This window comes from Tachysurus fulvidraco, chromosome 26 (genome assembly GCF_022655615.1).
Source record: "Tachysurus fulvidraco isolate hzauxx_2018 chromosome 26, HZAU_PFXX_2.0, whole genome shotgun sequence".
Taxonomy (NCBI): domain Eukaryota; kingdom Metazoa; phylum Chordata; class Actinopteri; order Siluriformes; family Bagridae; genus Tachysurus; species Tachysurus fulvidraco.
In genome coordinates this window covers 10,956,028-10,976,027 of record NC_062543.1, presented here as the reverse complement: position 1 = coordinate 10,976,027, position 20,000 = coordinate 10,956,028, and the positions used below count along the sequence as shown (strand labels likewise).

The window sequence follows — 20,000 nt, the reverse complement described above, 5'->3', positions numbered from 1 at the left end:
TCCACCAAGCTGCTACCGCTGTCCTCTTAGTCTTCTGCATTGACAGACCTGTGTAGCCATAAGCCTGTACAGCTGTGATGAGCAGAAAAGCATCACTGTGTCAAAGATAAGAGCCAAGAACTGGACTCTGAGGCTACAGAAGGCACAGGATGACTAATCAATCCACCCATCAACTGCACAGATAATCAGTACATTTAATTGTTGCATGAACAGCCGTGCGCACCAAACATATGGCTAAGCAATTGATTGTTAAAAATCTAACTGAATTTTCTTCTAGCTAACCTTGTGGTAGCATGCAGTTAAATATCATTTACTGTATATATGTATTTAAATAAACTAGGAAGTAATTAAGGAAAATAAATATAAAAATGACTTTTTTTCCTGGAAGCAGACCAGAGTATTATTGTTCTGCTTCTTATCACATATCAATGTCATTTAGTCTAATGATGTAATTATGCTTAGCTGCTGTGTAGCTGTGTGTGTGTGTGTGTGTGTGCGTGTGTGTGTGTGCGTGTGTGTTTGACACAGGATGTTGATTGTTCTTTTGCTCATTATGAAAGATCTGTTGGTCATTTTGTCCTCTTGCTGTGCTGATTAAAAAAAAAAAGTCCCATTAATCACCCGAGACTCACACAGGCGTACTGTGGACGTCTGACCGACTGAATCACTCGTGGCCCTACTGTAGACATTAATCACACTCTGTTCTGTTTGTAACCTCATAACACGGTTCATGAGCGGGCAAATAAAAGAGCAAACTGTAATCGCCAAGTTCTTTTTATGACTGGTTTATGTTTTAAAATGAAATACTATAACCAGCGATAGGGTGTCATGATGCAGGAAGTGGATGATATTCCAAATACTGCATACTACGAAATGTTTTATTCTTCTTTCATTGTTAGCATGTTTGCCTCATACCTATAGAGTTGAGGGTTTGATTCCTGCAACTGCCATGTATATGGGCAGAGTTTGCATGTTCTCTTATTACTTTTGAGTTTCCTCACGGTTCTCTGGTTTCCCCTACCACTCCATAGACATGTGCTTTAGGCTGACTGGCATATCTAAACTAGTGTGTGTGATTGTGCCCTGCAGTGGGTTGGCACCCTATCTGCATTGTCCGCTGCCAGGCATTGTCCAGGCTCCCTGCAACCCTGTGTAGGATAAAGAATACAGAAAATGGATAGATGCTGAATTCACGGCAGTTTTCAAATGATTATTTTTACATTTCTTTTTACATTTAAATCTCTGGAATGTCCACAAGGCAATAAATTCCGCTTGTTGCACTGTTATAACAAGGTCTTATAACCTTAAAGCTTTCTCTCACTTGCCACTATTTTCCCCTCTCTCTTGAACGGCTTTCATCAGAAAGACTTTTCCATGTCAGACAGCTGAAAGCTACAGCTTTACCTCAGAGAATGGTTACAATGCACTGACTCTTTATAAATGCTAAATAATATTTGTTTAATTCACGTGAAAAAAAAATTCGATACAAGTATATTTGTAAGTATGCAGGTTTAACAATGCTAATGTATTAGCTGGAACTGAGCGTGTTTCTATAAACCTGTGATTTGCCTTGGAGCTGAAGGAACTACAGTACAGTATATCATACCGACAAGATACTATTTTATTAATTTTGCTGACACTCTTATACAATGATTTTTACTCTAAACATGTAGCTAGGATTAGGGATCTTGCCTGACAGTCACAGTATGCACAAAGTTGAATGTTTTGTTTGGTTAAATTCTCCCAGTTACTAGTTTAAACATCATGCTACCAACACCAGGCTTCTATCAACACATTGAATAAAAAATGTCTCCTTTCTCCATCTCAAACAGTTACAAATAACACACGTGTGATCTTAATAACACTAGGAAATTTTGTGCTGTTTAAGATACAAAAAACATTCAAAACCAGTTTAAACCAGTTTCTCTTCCAAGGGGAAAAACTAAACTTAAAAGGCTTTAATGAATAAATCTAAATCTAAATAAAAATACTAAATGTAGGTTATATTTTTATTAGGATCATGGTGGCATAGGAGGACTTTTTTTTTTAACACTGAATTCAAAACACCTTGAAAAAATGGATCTAGTGCTCCAAGTAGGGCGCAAAGTCGCCTGAATCTTAATTTAGTCCAAAAACAGAGAGAGAAAGAGAGAGAGAGAGAGAGAGAGAGAGAGAGAGAGAGAGAGAGAGAGAATGAGTTAAGTGCATCCTCTAGTAGAGAGCAAGAATTATTTTCAGTTGTCATAGCTGTGAGTGTGTGAGTGTGATGCCAAGAAATTTCCCTACTGTTATGAAGTGTTCTGTTCCCACCTGCTTGTACAATGCATATACTGTACACACACACACACACACACACACACACACACACACACACACACACACACACACACACACACACACACACACACACACACACACACACACACACACACAGGTTTGGGAAGTGATGAAGGCAATGCAAATGGAGACAGTATTTATTAAGTAAAGTTGCAACAAAGTATTAATGAGTGTATCTGTAGCAAAAAAGACACAACAACAACACACTGATACAATAAATGTTTGACAACAAAACACACAAAACACAGAACTTATGTAAATAATTTACACAGAACAGGTGTGAGTGCTCAGGGGGCTGTGTGTCATGCTGGGGCTGATGGGAAATGTAGTTCAGCACAGATGTCATCATATCCATATCACACACACACACACACACACACACACACACACACACACACACACACACACACACACACACACACACACACACACACACACACACAAAGACTTCTGACTGTAGCTCTTGGACATAAAAACAGGAAACAGAGGCAGAGAGTCATACACAGTTGACTCCCTACACATGAGTGTGAGTCAGTTATGAACAGTGTTTGTACGAGTTAGAAACAGGGGTTTCCAGGATTCCAGGGGTGTTTTTCCACAGACATGTGTTTTTCAGTACACACAGGCTTAATGTGACTAGGGCAACAGTGTGATTTCCCATCTGTGCTGCCAAGTCACTTCACTGTTCCACTTCACAGCCAGACAGCGAGAGTTAAAGCTCGGATTCAGCTGTTGAACTTCATCCAGTTAACATTTCTCCTAAGTCTGAAATAACAAAACAAAACTGTAATGTAATCTGTAATGCTGCTCTTTTACACCTCAACCTTATAGGAACCTTCTGAGAGATATTTAAAAAATATTTGTATTAAATATTTCTTGGTATATTAGAATTCTTTTTAATAATAAGTCAATTTGAACAACAACAACAACAATAATAATATTTATTTGTTTGTTTGTTTGTTTGTTTGTTTATTTGTCTATCTATCTATCTATCTATCTATCTATCTATCTATCTATCTATCTATCTATCTATCTATCTATCTATCTATCTATCTATCCATTCATCCATCCATGCACAGTAACTATATCGCTAGATTGAACCCAGAACCCATGCAGCTTTATCTATTTATTAGTGGTAGTAGTAGATTTTCACATTGAAGGTTGCTTTAAGAAGAGTAAAATAACCAATAAACAAGCAATCATCATTTAAAACAATAAACAAACAAACAAATAAATAAATAATCATCACACAACATCTAAATAAATAAACATACAATCATGACATGTAAACATATAAAGCAAATATCATCACACGTCACACGACAAACAACTAATCATAACACACAGATATACAAGAAATAGTAAATAATAATAGCCAAACAAACATCTAATACAGCAAATAAACAAATAAGCGTACATAAATAAATAACCATCACGCACAAACAACTAATACAGCAAATAAACAACAATCAGATCTTCTTAAGCGCACAATGCACATCTTATTAAATAAACAAACATAATAATCTTCCCACAAACATCTAATACAACTGTGACAAAAAAATTATGCAGACAGAATATAATCTCAGGGAAACAATGAGTTTGTGATTTTTTGATGGATTCTTATGAAAATCTACTCAGACAGTTTTTAAAATAAAAGTAATAATACAATTAAAATTTTTAAACCTTAAAATTGTTTTATAAATTTGTAAAAGTTAACTCTAACTCTAAGTATCATTACTGTATATTGTATACACACTGCTTTAGCGCTCTGATCTGGAACCAAAGACATGAAATGAAACGAGTATACACACAAACACACACACACACACACACACACACACACACACACACACACACACACACACACACACACACACACACACACACACACACAAATTTGCATGCAGAGTAAACAAGCCTTGAACACATAGCTTAGTTTCCACACTGCTGTTAGCTTTTTGTTTGCTGAGAATGTCTATATATCCAAAAATTGTTCATAAAATGTTTTGCAGAAAACTACTTTCACTACGAAATTGGTGAAATTACAAACACTGGATTCTTCTTTTTAGCTCCTACCAGTGAACTCACGTATGTAATAACTTAATATGATTGCTGTATGCATTTTCACATCTTTGGCGGGTTGCTGGTTGTGACAACATTGCATGACAAAATTTTGGCGGGAATAAAGCACAATAGGGACTAAGAGCTATAGCAAAACAACAAAAAAACAACAGGATGGCATTTTTTCCTGAGAGTTATACCAACATTTTAGAACTTATGAGCTGCTGTTATTACGAAAATTACATCTGACCAATCAGAGTTGAGAACTCAACAGTAGTGTGTTATAAATGTTAATAACCGTTCATTCATACCTACGATGTTAATAATTAATCCTACTGGTTGGTTTTTCTCTTAAATAAGCTTCAATGATTTTTGTTCACTTTTCTGGCCACAAGCTTCTGATTCTAATTCAGAGTCATTTCGCCGTTTTTTTGCCTTTCAAGGTCAAGACACAATGGTCTTTTCAGAGCATGTTCAAGTCACTTAGCTGTAAGAGTAGCTTATCGAGCTGGTGAAGAGGTTTTTGGGTTTCAGAACGCTTTCTGGAATGATGGAAGGTTTGGAATTTGGAGGAGAAATTTATTGCCACATGCTTTTGTGAAGTCGTACAAAGTGCAAATAGGAATGTAGGCAAACTGGTGTCAGAAAGAGGACACAGAAAACCTGTAAAAATTAGAGCTGAGGAGAAAGAGAGAGAGAAAAGGAAGAACATGTGAGATGCAGTAAGAAAGGGTTACAGCTTGTTCAGGCTAAATTCTCAGCCTGAGCCTTTATGCTGTGTTTGTGTGATGTGTGTGTGTGTGTGTGTGTGTGTGTGTGTGTGTGTGTGTGTGTGTGTGTGTGTGTGTGTGTGTGTGTGTGTGTTTGTGGGTTTCTACCTTATTGAAGCAACACTAAAAGCTCTATGAACCCACAACCCAGCACTTAGTCTAACATTTAAGGAAGGAAACTCTCCTACTACATTTTTTTGTTCATCAACTCATTGTCATAAGTTTATATGTAAAAGGAGTTATAAGCGTTTTGCTATAAAACAAATCCAAATTCACTTTATTTGTATAGCGCTTTTAACAATTGCAATCGTCTCAGAGCAGCTTTACAGAAGTATGGAAACAGTAGAGAGAGGGGAAAAAAAAGAAATAAATATATAATAATAAAACTAAATAAATTAATGTATACAATTAAAGTTTAAAATGAATGCAAAATTGTTCATTTAAAATTTAAAACACTATATATCTATAACTGTCCTTAATGAGCAAGCTGGAGGCGACGGCGGCGAGGAAAAACTCCCTGAGATATGAAGAAGAAACCTTGAGAGGAACCAGTCTCAGAAGGGAACCCATCCTCATTTGGGTGACAATGGACAGGAAATAATGTAAATGTAAATAATGTCCTTTCTACAACAGTTTATAATAGTGCAACCGAGAGCTCATGAGGAACTAAAGGGTCATCACAAACTCTGTGTTCTACACAGACCTGATTGCTGATAAATACCAGACCATACAGCTGACTGACACAACACTGAGTCAAAGAAAGCAGGGTTTCCTCTTTCGTCTCAACACAAAGTTACGAATATTCCATTTTTGTCTGTTATCCGATGACTCCTAACCTCTCAGGCAATTAATGCACTTGACTGTCTGAACAGGAAGAGGAAGTTGGTGCTACTCATTCCTTTTTGATTCAGTGACAGATTCGGCACTTGTTTTCCTCAGGATAGACGCTGGATTTCATTACAGCACGGATGTTTTCTTGGGTGGCCTTAAAAGGCGCAGGAGTTCTTTTCCCATTCTGATTGATTCATCCTAACCTACTGTATTCCTCTAATCCTTTTCCAGTCTGCTCATGAATAATCAATGTTGTATTGATTGAATAAGCCTCTCTCTTGATTTATAGGCAGCACAAATTTTCAACCGTGACTTACATTTTTGTTTAACTGCCACTACTGGGCTTTCAGCCGCGTTCACACTGCTAATGTTTTATTTCTAAATCAATATAAGGGTTGTAACTTATAAATTTCTAGTCTGGTCATTTCTGTACAAAAATGAACAATTGTTGTTCAAGGGACTATATTCAGCTTGTTCCACATGTTAGGCTCCAGCCAGGGGGAAAAAATAGGTTAAAAACTTTAAAAACTTTTAAATCAACTTAAGTGTTCAAAATTCTTGTGCTTTTTCACTGGTTAAATTTAAGGCACTGGTGAATAGAACCTTGTTGGACATTGTTTCAGTGATAGTTGATTGTATAGAAGTACGTTTTCTTTTCTTCCGCTTTTTATTATTGTTGTGTCTGGAAAATTTGTTGTGTCTTTTCCTGCTTTCTTGGCCAGGTCAGTCTTGTAAAAGAGATTAAATCCAACTCTTTAAATCCAACTGTCAAGACTTTAGGAGTTTTGGATTTTGAACTAAAGTTTCTACGTTTTCAAAAATTAAAACTTAAAGCATGTGAACTTTTGTCTAATCGTCTTGAATCAAAATGTTTTAAAGTTTTGAATTTAAAGCATTAAAATTTAATCCCATTGTAAACTTTCATTAATAAGAAAACTTCATTTTGTTCAGTTGACGTTTAGAGTTTATTTGCAGTCGACTACAAACTGTTGTAGAAATTACTGTTGTAATTTACATTATTTACTGTCCAGTGTCACCCAAATAAGGATGAGGTTCCTTTCAGAATCTGGTTCCTCTCAAGGTTTCTTCCTCATATCATCTCAGGGAGATTTCCCTCACCACCGTCACCTCAGTCTTGCTCATAAGTGATAGATAAATAGTAACTTCATTTTAAACTTTCCAATTTGTATTCTGTTTCTATACTTCTATAAAGCTGCTTTGAGACATTATCAGTTGTTAAATGTGCTATGCAAATAAATTGAATTGAATTGAATATTCAACGCTCACAATGAAATATTAATTTATGGAGAAACCAGTGACTCAGTCGAAGGCTCGCTAGGCTGCATCCTGAAAAAAAAGTATATATATATATATATATTCAGACTGTCAGAGTTATACAAGTTACACGACTTATAGCCTGCTTTATATGAAGCTCAAAAGCTGACAGATGGATTTGAATATGAATTTTGGATATTTAAATTCCATGCACGTCACTTTCTATTCTATATTTTACTGTGGTTACTTGAATAAACTGAGATTTTTAAATTTGAACTGCACAGGATTGAGATTTTTTTGAAAAGTTTTGGAGATTTTTCAGAAAGTCCAAAAGTCAGAACCTTTAGTGCAAAAAAAAATAAATCTCAACAATGCAAATTTTATGTAAAAAAAGCCAAAATGTCCAGGATTTCCAGAGAAACACAAAACTTTACTACATGTTTACTAGAAAAAGGAAATGTTCCTCCTAGCAAGTTCAAAACAGAGAAAGTCAACGAGCAAAAATGCCCATTTATCAGCGTTGTAATGTAACGGAGTACAAATACTTCGTTACTGTACTTAAGTAAAAAAAAATTCACGTATCTGTACTTTACTTCACTATTTAAATTTATTTCAACTTTCAATATTACTCCACTACATTTCCTAGATAAAATGTATACTTTTACTCCGTTATATTTCCACTAAGCATCTTTGTTACTCGTTACTACAAAAAAAAATTTAAAAATCAGAAAAAAATGTGTGCAATTGCATTATAATAGATTGCATTATTATAATAGATTGCATTGTGCTCCGCACGCTCTATGGAGAAGCACAGGCACATGCAGTCAGAGCTGGAGGCGTTTATCTATAACGTTAATTGGCTGAAAGCTGCAAAGACAGCAACCAAAAACGTCACTATTCTTATTACCAGAGTTGATAGTAAACAAAATATTAATGCAAACAATCCATTCAATACTAAATCAAAATAAGATTTATTGATTTAGTCTTTGGGGAGCACGGTGGCTTAGTGGTTAGCACGTTCTCCTCACACCTCCAGGGTTGGGGGTTCGATTCCTCGAGACCTCCGCCTTGTGTGTGTGGAGTTTGCATGTTCTCCCCGTGCCTCGGGGGTTTCCTCCGGGTTCTCCGGTTTCCTCCCCCGGTCCAAAGACATGCATGGTAGGTTGATTGGCATCTCTGGAAAATTGTCCGTAGTGTATGTGTGTGTGAGTGAATGAGAGTGTGTGTGCCCTGCGATGGGTTGGCACTCCGTCCAGGGTGTATCCTGCCTCGATGCCCGATGGCGCCTGAGATTGACGCCTGAGGCTCCCTGATATCCCCATGATATATATATAATATATATATTTCTTGATTATTTATTTTTCTAAACTTTCCTGTATTTGATTTTTAATTTAAGTACTTTTTAATTGTTGAAATTATTATTACATATATTTTTTAATTTTTACAAGATTCTTTGACTTGTAAATAACAACTGGAGGATATGATAAACTTTATAACTAAGTTATATAAGTTCAGTAGTACAGTATAGTATAGTATTAGTTTAGGAATACACTAAATGTGGCTAACTAGCAACCATGCTAATGGGATTACAACATCATATGGATTTTCATGGTTAAGATAAAACCAATTATTTTTTATTCATAAATTACTTTCCCATTCGTGTAAAGGTGGTGATGTACAAGTGTCATCAGGTCATTAAAAAATGAAAACAGTGTTAAAAATAATAGAAATATGAATGAATATTTCTTACCTGTGAATGTGTCCAGTTTACAGGGGTGAGGAAATGTTGTTGGGACGCTGAAATTTTAAGCCTGATAACTGATGCCTCGGATAATTATAATTCAAGGTAAAATTTGTTCTTGTTCTTTTTTTTTATCACTTTTCTGGCCACAAGCTTCAGGCCACAAGCTTCAGGCCACAAGCTTCAGAATCCTGAAAGCTTTTTACTGGGAGAAAGATAGAAAAAGCGAATGGATTCTCAGCTTTAATGTAACAGAGAGTGAAAAGAGTGTGTTTGGAGAGGGTGTATGAGGCAACACCTTGTGCTTGGGCATCTTTCTTATCGGGAAGGCCACTAAATTTACCATTAGAAGCTTTAAGTCTGCATGTAGCAGGAATGGATTTGAAAGGGGTGTGTGTGTGTGTGTGTGTGTGTGTGTGTGTGTGTGAGAGAGAGAGAGAGAGAGAGAGAGAGAGAGAGAGAGAGAGAGAGAGAAAGAGAGAGAGGGGGAGGAGTGTGTGTCTAAATTATTTAACAACTAGCATTAACGCATTGGCCAGAATGAGAGACTAGAGGCTCTAATGATGTTTACTTGATGAAAGTAAAACCCCTACATGAACACACACACACACACACACACACACACACACACACGCACGCACGCACGCACGCACGCACGCACGCACGCACGCACGCACGCACGCACGCACGCACACACACACACACACACACACACACACACACACACACACACACTGTACAATTCATTAGCTTCCTAGGAGGTTAGAAGGCTCCATGTTGTACTGCAGGTTTGATGCACTACAAAAAGATGAGAGATGAAACAAGGTACATTTGCATGTTTTTGTACACTGCAGAACACCACACACACACACACACACACACACACACACACACACACACACACACACACACACACACACACACACACACACACACATCCTTACACACACACACAAACACACACCTTTATCTTTGCATGAAAGAGGGAAAAGAGAACAATGACGACTCTAATAAGCACCATTACTGACCTACAGGCCAGGGTGTCACCGCAGCTGGACATTATGAGTTTTCTGTGACCTTTAAACCTTGTGATTTTTCAGATATATAATAAACTTCCTGGTTTATTGTGGCTTACATGTTGTGTTGCTCTCGGAATGTCATCCATGCTGCGGTGGTGTGAAACAGCCTGACCCGAACCAGAGGGGTCTGGTTTATAGCCAAAACATCCCCATCCATCAGCTTCCCACTGGACGTGCTGAAAAATGATTAGTAACATCTCTGTTTCTCATAAAACTTTTCCGCTATCGTCTTGATAGTTGTCATGAGCTGCATCTCAGTTTAAAAACTCTAACCATATAGTAAAAGTATACTCTGTTAGTGTTAGTATTTAATAACGTCTAGAACAGTACTATATTTGAGATACAATGCTAGTTTTGTTTAGCTAGCTTGTTTAATTTGCATTCATTTGCATTGCTGAACTATGCTAACGTAGGGCATACTGTAGTTAGTGATCAAGATTAATATTGAGAAAGAACAACTTTTAGACCATGGAGGTGGCTTTGGTGCTTTTAAACATCCACCAGCGTCACCTCTTGCTTGCTCATTAGGGATAAATATAAATTAAAACGTCATCATTTTCTGCTTTGTGACAGCATTGTGCATTGCTATACAGAATATATTGAATTGAATGAACATCAGGACACAGACGCTGAGATGGATGCATATGCAAGTTTCCCACTTTAATAAAAATTATGGCAAAGACACAAAGTGAAGGTCAAAATGTGATCTTGTAATAGTCAGGTGATCGGTAAATAACCTGAACTCGGCAAGGGAAGAGCGATTAAAAGATCGGTAACAACGAGAGAGAGTGTATACTTTAGAAACTCTCTTCTAAAGAGTCTTGCATTTTATCTCATTTTATACAATTAGCGTTAAGGGCCTTACTCAGGGACCCAGCAGTGGTAGCTTGGTGGACCTGGGATTCAAACTCACAACCTTCTGATTCATCGCCCATCACCTTAACCACTAATCTTCCACATCCCCTATAACTATAATGTCTCTTGCCTCACGACAAATTTCTACCAAGTTCTAAAATTACTTTGTAAAATAAATGAAAGAAAGCTCATCGCATTCAATTAACACCATGTAATAGTCCATGTGTAGGTCTTTACTATAGAAATGAGAACTAGCACTGCTCGACCGGTCGCACCAATGCATCAAGACTCTTTTCTGTTCTGGCAGCGAGTTGGGGGAACGATCTTCCTGTTGATCACTGAATCACTGTCAGCCAAAACACTTAAACTAGCTCGATGGTATCCTAAGTCTGTAACCTAGTGACCCAGTGTTGATGTATTCATTGATAGAGACTTCAAACTAGAGCCCTGCGCGGGACTGTTTTAGTGAACCCTCACCCGCCCACTCCCGCTGAATTTCTGACCAGGACCGCCCGCAAGCTGCGTGTTCCACTCCCGCCCGCACCCGCAATGTTTGTGTCCACTCCCGCCTACTCATGCGGATTTTTTCTTGAGAGCTTGTGAAAATTTTGATTGTATACAAATGATCAGACTAATTATTAGTTCAAGCTAATGTCCAGAATAACAGAATTAAACATGATTGCATTTAAACAAGATAAATTAATACTAATGCTAATACTAATCTTCTTCTCAACATCATGTGTTGACTCCATTCTTATTATTAGGCTACACGCCACGCGGGATCTCCCACTAAATTTTTTGACCTCCCACTCCCACCCGGGACAAAGGTGAAACTGCCCGCTCCCGCGAGATTTGTGTTGGATCCTGCGGGTCCCTCGGGAGCCCAATCCCAATGCAGCCCTCTACTTCAAACCACCTTTTGTACGTCGCTCTGCATAAGGTCGTAATGTAAATGTAAATGAAAACGATGTAGCATGCTAATACAAACTGCAGTTCTGACCATTCATATTTGAGAATTCAGCCGCAGCGTATAAACCTGAATATCAGTATGATCTAAACTGAGAGTGAGAAGGTTTCAGTTCGATCTTTGCTCCTGTCCCTCATTATTTATTCAGATCCATATACTGAACCAAGAGCAACAACTCATCCTGGTTCGTCCTTGTCTTTGCTCTAACTTGCCACAACAGGTTTAGAACCATGACACACGTAAGATTAAAATTGAGTGATAATCCTTTTCAGAAAGCCTAGATTTACTTGCATGCTTAACCCTATAAGAGCTGAGTATTAATCGCTACTGTTCCGATATACAGTCATCATAAGTCCTTCTCAAAGCATTGAAGCGAGTGTTCTTGAGATTATGCGTCCACAAAGGGAAAAGAGTTGTGATGTGGCTTGAAGTGAAGTGAACTTTTACTAACCTGAAGCTGATTTACAGACAGTTGTACTTTTTTAAACCATTTATGGTTACGTTTGTTCTTCTACAATGTCCACGGCTGCTGATTTGTCCAGCAGAAACTCAGCTCTAAGTCGAATGCGAAGGTGAATGTTTAAGAAAACACCTATATTTAATCAGCCGACTCTAACCTTCGTAGCTCTCAGCAGATCAGCTAACCTTCGTAGCTCTCAGCAGATCTCGCAGCGGGACACGAGGTCAGGTTTATAGAATCTTCACAAAAATGATGAAGACGAATCAATTGACCCTTCCTTAAACTGCAGAGGTCTAAAAATAAAGAGAAAGAAAGAAAAAAGACAGGATGGATTAGAGTTCAGGACAAAAGGACAAAAGAAGAGGAGCAAGAGGAACGTGTAAGGTGATCAATTATTCAGAATGAATGGATCATAAGTAACGATGAAGAGGCACCTGTTACACACACACACACACACACACACACACACACACACACACACACACACACACACACACACACACACACACACACACACACACCCAAACACACATACGCGCTTCAGATGCCGAGTTAACCCTCAAGTACACAGAGAGCAGCACTCACGTTTTTTGGGGATGAGTATTTCTTGTATATATTTCTCTCTGCTCTGTAATTAGAGAGAGAGAGAGAACAAGAGAGAGAGAGACCTTGTGTGTGGTTTGGTCCTCTTAAACACTGCAGTTTTGCATCTTGCCAAAAGATGGCGTTACGTACACACATGCAAGCGTCAACGATCCCGAACTGAAAAGCTCTCTCACTCCACATGCCGCTCTCTTCCCTCATGTCCGCTACTCTATAAGACTTTCGGAAGGTCACGCAAAGTTAGAATTAAATGTCATCCTGCCGCAATGCACGTTACCTTTGTCATGACGAGCATTTTTGACAACTTTCAGCACAATCGCCAGTGAGTGGCTTAACAAAGGCTTTGTGTATCTGTGGTATACATAAACACCATAAAGACGGAGGGCAGAGTGATATAGACGTGTTAAACTTGATCAAAACTAAACTCATCGTAGAGTATAAAGGCTACGAGAAATGAGTGTTGACTTTCAACAAACCTTATAAAGAAAATGTGTAGTGAATTAGCATTAAAAATAAATAAGTAAGTAAGTAAGTAAGTAAATAAATAAACAACCACAATGAACAAGTTAGTGCTTGACATAAATATTCACCCCTCCTGATTTCTACATTTACACCTTTTGTACTTTTACCACATGGACATATCTATCTATCTATCTATCTATCTATCTATCTATCTATCTATCTATCTATCTATCTATCTATCTATCTATCTATCTATCTATCTATCTATCTATCTATCATCTATCTATCTATCTATCTATCTATCTATCTATCTATCTATCTATCTATCTATCTATCTATCTATCATCTATCTATCTATCTATTTGTTTGTTTATTTATTTATTTTAACCACTTGATTTAGAAAATGTGAATATACCTACTGTAAAAAAGTGGATGTACATCACAATAAGGAACTATGATTGAAAATTATCTTTTAAGGTATAAAATATTTTTATTTGTGAAACAAAGATTCAAAAAGATAAAAGAAGGAAGCAGATGCAAGTCTTCTGGTACATTATTTCAGTTAGCTCAATTAACACATCTGGATCCTGAAAGATAGATAGATATTTTTGTCAGATATTCTATGTTTAAGCTCTGGAGCTCAGATTGGCTAGAGTCTGTTGCTGAGCAGCAGTTTTTCAGGTCTTGTGATTCATAGATTCTAAGTCACATTGCATTACATGTGTTGAGTCATTTGAACACATTCAGGTTCCTGGTTTTAAAGAGAGGAACAGGTTATTGCTGAAGTATTTTACCCTCAACCCTGACCATATCACATCATATTATATATATCATATTACATCACATTATATTACATCACATCCCACTATATTACATCCCACTATATTACATCAAATAATATTACATCATCACATCATATTACATCACATCACACCATATTACATCATATATCACATCACACCATATTACGTCATATTACATATCATCACATCACACCATATTACATCATATAACATGTCATCACAACACACCATATTACATCACATTACATCATATTACATCACATTGCATCATATTACATCACATCACACCATATTGCATCACCTCACATCACATCATATTACATCACATCACACCATATTACATAACATTACATCACATCATTTTACATTACATCACATCACACCATATTACATCCTATCATATTACATTGTGTCATGTCACGTCACACCATATTACATAACATTACATCACATTACATCACATCACACCATATTACATCCTATCATATTACATCGTGTCATGTCACGTCACACCATATTACATTATATTACATCACATCACATCACATCACATTACATCACACCATATTACATCCTATCATATTACATTGTGTCATGTCACGTCACACCATATTACATCCAATCATATTACATCGTGTCATGTCACGTCACACCATATTACATTATATTACATCACATCACATCACATTACATCACATCACATCACACCATATTACATCCTATCATATTACATTGTCATGTCACATCACGTCACATCACAGCCTATATTACATCACATCACATACTGTACTGTACTAAGATCAAACTCTGTCTCTGAACTGTACTGTACTGTATGTGTGTGTCTACCTTCCATATTATTTTCAGAATTTATAGTATATATTATAGTATATATAAAGCCATTTCTATAGCTTTGGAGTCCGAAAGCTTTAGAAATGGCTTTATAACTTTTCCAGACTGATAGATCTCAATTACTTTCTTTCTCATTTGTTCCTGAATTTCTTTGGGTCTCAGCATAATGTGTAGCTTTTGAGGATCTTTTGGTCTACTTCACTTTGTCAGTCGTTTACACTGTAAGAGGTTATATAATGTATATCCAAGTCAAGGTTTGCTGTGTTTTTTACATTTTAACTGTAAGTACTGTGTTACTGCTACTGTTTGTATATTATATGACTTGCATTCCAGTATATAAAAGTGCATATTAGTGCATATGACTATTAGGTTGTGCTGATGTTGTATCATGATACTGAGTATGTAGAAGAGTAATTGCGTGAGAGAGAGAGAGATCACAGATACAAAGTTAAATAGACGTATTGTGTGTGTGTGTGTGTGTGTGTGTGTGTGTGTGTGTGTAGGTCTTTGTGTACTGACCTGAGGCTAAGGCAAAGCACGTTCCTCTTTCACTGTTCCTTTTCCACTCTGTCTAATCACTAATCTGTCTAATCTAATACTAATCACTAATGATGGATAGAGAAAGTGAGAAATAAATAAATATATATATATATATATATATATATATATATATATATATATATATATATATATATATATATATATATATATATATATAAACAAAGTGATTCTGAATGTTGTGATTTAAAATCCGAAGGCTGCTCGAGAGCCGCTATTGTGTTGGGTCCTTGAGCTTAGCTCTTACATTAATAACTCGGCCAAAAATGGTTTTCCTCAAGGAAGGTATTCAGACATGTTTGGTATACAGTTTGTAACTTTTTTAGTTGTACTGGTCCTACAAAGCTAAAGCTAATTTAGCTGAGTACAAGAAGTGTAATTACTAGTTAAACAGCTGGAATAACTTAATAAGTGACAGGTGACGTGACATACGGCTAAGTATGTTGACCCATACTCAGAATTTGCCTTGCTCAAGGGCACCTCAATCGTGGCCGGCCCGAGACTCGAACCCCCAACCTTAGGGTTAGGAGTCAGACTCTAACCACTAGGCCACGACTTCCCCCATAATAACTACCAATAATAGCTGGAATAACACAATTACTAGAAAAAAGAGCTGGAATAGCATGATAACTAATATAACATTCTTCCTCAGTACATAATTTGGTGTCTCGTGGTTAAAGATTTAGTCTTTAGTTAGGATTTTTTTTTAAAACACAGACTCAGATACGAATCTAATGTAGAAATCCTGTTCCAGAGCAAAACAGTGAGCATTGTACAGTATGTGAGCGCTTTGTTTGCAGAGTTTATTAGCTTTCCTCCAGATCGTTACTTTCCTCGCTTGTTAACATCATTAACCTCGTAGCACTCATGAACTTCTCACCGCTGTGAATGACAATTTGCTTTTGCCTCTCAGCTGCCTTAGTTTGTTAAATATAAATCCAGCCAAATAATAACTTCTATAACAAAGATGAGCGTTAACCTTGAACAAACTGCAAATTTACACACATACACACACACAAACACACACAGACAGATGCATACACATACACACACAGACACACACACACACAGGCACACACAATGGCTTTTTACAGTTTTTAGCCTGATGTAAGCATGTAGATTTTATTCCATTTTTTATCTATTTAATTTTAATCTATTTATAACCTCTGGATTTCTACATAGACATTGATACACTCTATTAATCTTGCTAGAAGACTGAAATCTTAATTAAACCTTCAGGCTTGTTAATTAAATAAGTTGTGTATGTGTGAATAAAGACTGTAGATGTGTTTTTATTTTCCGTGTGTGTGTGTGTGTGTGTGTGTGTGTGTGTGTGTGTGTGTGTGTGTGTGTGTGTGTGTGATCTCTCGAGTTTAAAGTGCTGTTTTTCATTACACCGAGAGAGCAAGAACGAACGGATGATGCTTGAAGTTTTTTTTCCCTCTCCTTCTCCCACTCGTTCAACCTTTCCACCCTCATTTCTCTCTTTGAACTCTTCACCACTCGCTCTTTCATGTCATTTTATTTTCTCCTCTATTTCTAACATTCCTTTCCTCAGTCACTCTTTAAGCTTCCTTTTTACCCACGTCTGGAAATGCTTCTGTGGCTGATGCTGTGACTTGCATCGAGTGCACGTCTGTGCTGTATGTAGCGTATTTGTGTAGATTTCTCACAGTTGTCGATGTTTCAGGGATTTACGTACCGTGTACCATTCTCACTGTACTACTAGCTGTAGTGGATGGAGGAGATAGAAATCAGTTTAGATGACTAAAGCTGAAATTCAGTCTCAACCCCAAACAGATATATACTCTATATAACAGAGAACACCAAGTAACAAACTAAAGTGCAACAAGAAGAACTCACACACAAACAACACACACAAGGTAACCGGTATAAATTGGTTCAGTAACTAGTAAAACATAAGGAACAGGTGTGCAGAGGAAGTGCTGTGCTATTATTGGAAAATAATCAAATAGCTGATTATGTTCCATTAGCACCACAACCTGAACTGCTTCACTGCTTAAACACCACAGCGATTAGAAAAACGATGACAGTTAGAGAAAACGAATCGAAAACGACTCTCACATCCCGTACGTGCTGGAATAGACGTATTTCAGAACTCTTTTATCAAATCTCTTAGAATTATTCATCCTTTTCTTCTGTTCAAGCACGTGTGCAGATAAGCCTAACCATGAATAAAAAGATAAATGATGGTAGGTGTGAGTATTGATTCTTTTCCCGCCTTTTTTCTTTCTTTTTTTGACTCTCATTATTCTGAAAATTAGATCATTTAGATCACAGCGGTGATTGGATGTGAAAAGGCTTCTGAGTGAAACACAATTCAGACATTTTGCTGGGTTATTAGGTGGGAATATAAAGAGCTTTGGAGTACTGGTGCACACACACACACACACACACACACACACACACAGACACACACACACACAGACACACACTTATGAACAAAGGCAGCAGGAGAATAAGCACTGGACCCAGAGAACAAAGAGGCTAAAGATCAAAAGTGGAAAAAAAGGTCTGTAAAGTTCGTCTACTCTCTTTCACTCACTCACACACACACACACACACACACACACACACACACACACACACACACACACACACACACACACACACACACACACACACACTGAGTGGGCGATATGACCCTGATATTATGTTTTTTTTAATAATCTTAGCGGTAATAAACACAAGTCTTATTCATTTGTTGCACAGCCTTCTTGACAATTCTGCCATTGTTGTGTCAGAAAGTTGTGGCAAAACCCTGAGGGCTTGTTGTCTAAGCGTGGGCAGTTGTAGTCCACTTTGTTATTCTGAAAGCTGAGTAAATCCTTAATGTTGTGCAATTTTCACCTGCAGTAGTTTGAAAGCAGTGTTTGCAGGACCTCAGCAGATATAACACAAGTTTAGCTGAAAGTTGTGAAAGTGTTAATAGGTCTGAACAAACTGCTTTACATGGTCACTTTGTCCTGGGTTATCGAAGAAGAAGAAGAAGAAGAAGAAGAAGAAGAAGAAGAAGAAGAAGAAGAAGAGAAACCTTTATTTTGTCACATATACATTATAGAACTGTGAAATTCTTCAGTCAGAGCACAGGGTCAGCAATGATACAGCAACCCCTGGAGCAGTGAGGGTTAAGGGCCTTGGTTAAGGGCCCAACATTGGCAGTTCGCAGTGCTGGGGCTGGAAAAATAATTCTCTGATCAACAACTCAGAGCCTTAACCATTTGAATCACCACTACCCTCAATGAACTAATCATGAAATAATGAAAACCCTAATAAATCCTATGAATTCAGGTGTGAATAATAACAACCACCTTAAGTACATGTTTATACAAAGTTGTTAGTTAAGCGATTAAGAAAGAATATGGATGAAACCTGTGTCAATCTTTTGGGTAAAGGAGCAGAGCAGAGCCCTGGGTTTGAGTCACCAAGATCAAGTACCTTAATCCAGAATGATTTATTGTATATTTTATCTACTTTTTTTTTTTATACAAGTCAGCATTAAAGGCTTTGGGACCCAACAGAGGACACTTGGTGGATCTGAGATTTAAACTCAAGACGATATGAGGAAGAAGGGAACCTCATCCTCGTCTGGGTGATGGTGAACGAGCTGTTACTATAGAAACGGTTACGTATCAAACAGAGGAACTGCTGTTGGAGCTTTTAACCAATCAGATTTGAAAATTCTACAGCCCAATCTTAACACTGAGGGTTAAGCCCCGCCCCCTTTGCATTTTAATGATGTTACATAGTTTTTCTTTAACTCGGGACTCAGATATTCGGGGTGTGAATGCAGTAGCGATTTGGCTGTTAAACAAACACATAATACGAACAAATAGTTGTTTCATGTCTAAAGCAAGATAAGAATGTTTCATTTGTATATTTATTTCCGAGTCAGTAACCTGTAACATAAACACTCCACGCCATATTCGCATGTGTGTGCAAGTGTGTGTTATCACTCTTGCATAAAAGTAAAAAACAACTTTTAATGTTGCTTTGTGTTTTAATACATTTGAATAATATCTCCAACGTATTGCGCTTCTCTCCTCCAACAATAAGGTTTAATGACGTTTGACATTTAAATTAGCATAACTTGTCTAATGTCTCGTCTAATCTCGTCTCGTCTCATCTCATCTCAAGTGATCAAACAGCATCAAAGCCAGAAGGCTAGAGCGTTTTCCTTTCAAGCGAGTTAAAGTGTTGTTGTGTTGTTCAAGTAACACATCAAAAAGTCATACGGACTCAATTTAAATGTAGATTTCATGTGTTTGAGAAATGAAAGCTTGTGTATTCCTACATTAGTGAGATGAAGTCGCGAAAGTGAGTCGTCT

At 37.2% G+C, this 20,000-nt stretch overlaps 1 protein-coding gene across 7 annotated transcripts in view; it reads left to right on the top strand.

Moving 5' to 3' along the window:
- Positions 1–20,000, top strand: part of dab2ipb (DAB2 interacting protein b) — a 140,303-nt gene that overhangs the window by 31,229 nt on the left and 89,074 nt on the right. Inside the window, exon 1 of one of the 7 annotated variants that reach the window (XM_027178736.2) lies at positions 18,163–18,184. The exons of the other annotated variants lie outside the window; for them this stretch is intronic. The gene's annotated coding sequence lies outside the window, so the exon portion shown is untranslated. Of the gene's footprint in view, positions 1–18,162; positions 18,185–20,000 lie in introns of those variants that run through there. 7 annotated transcript variants of the gene reach the window in all.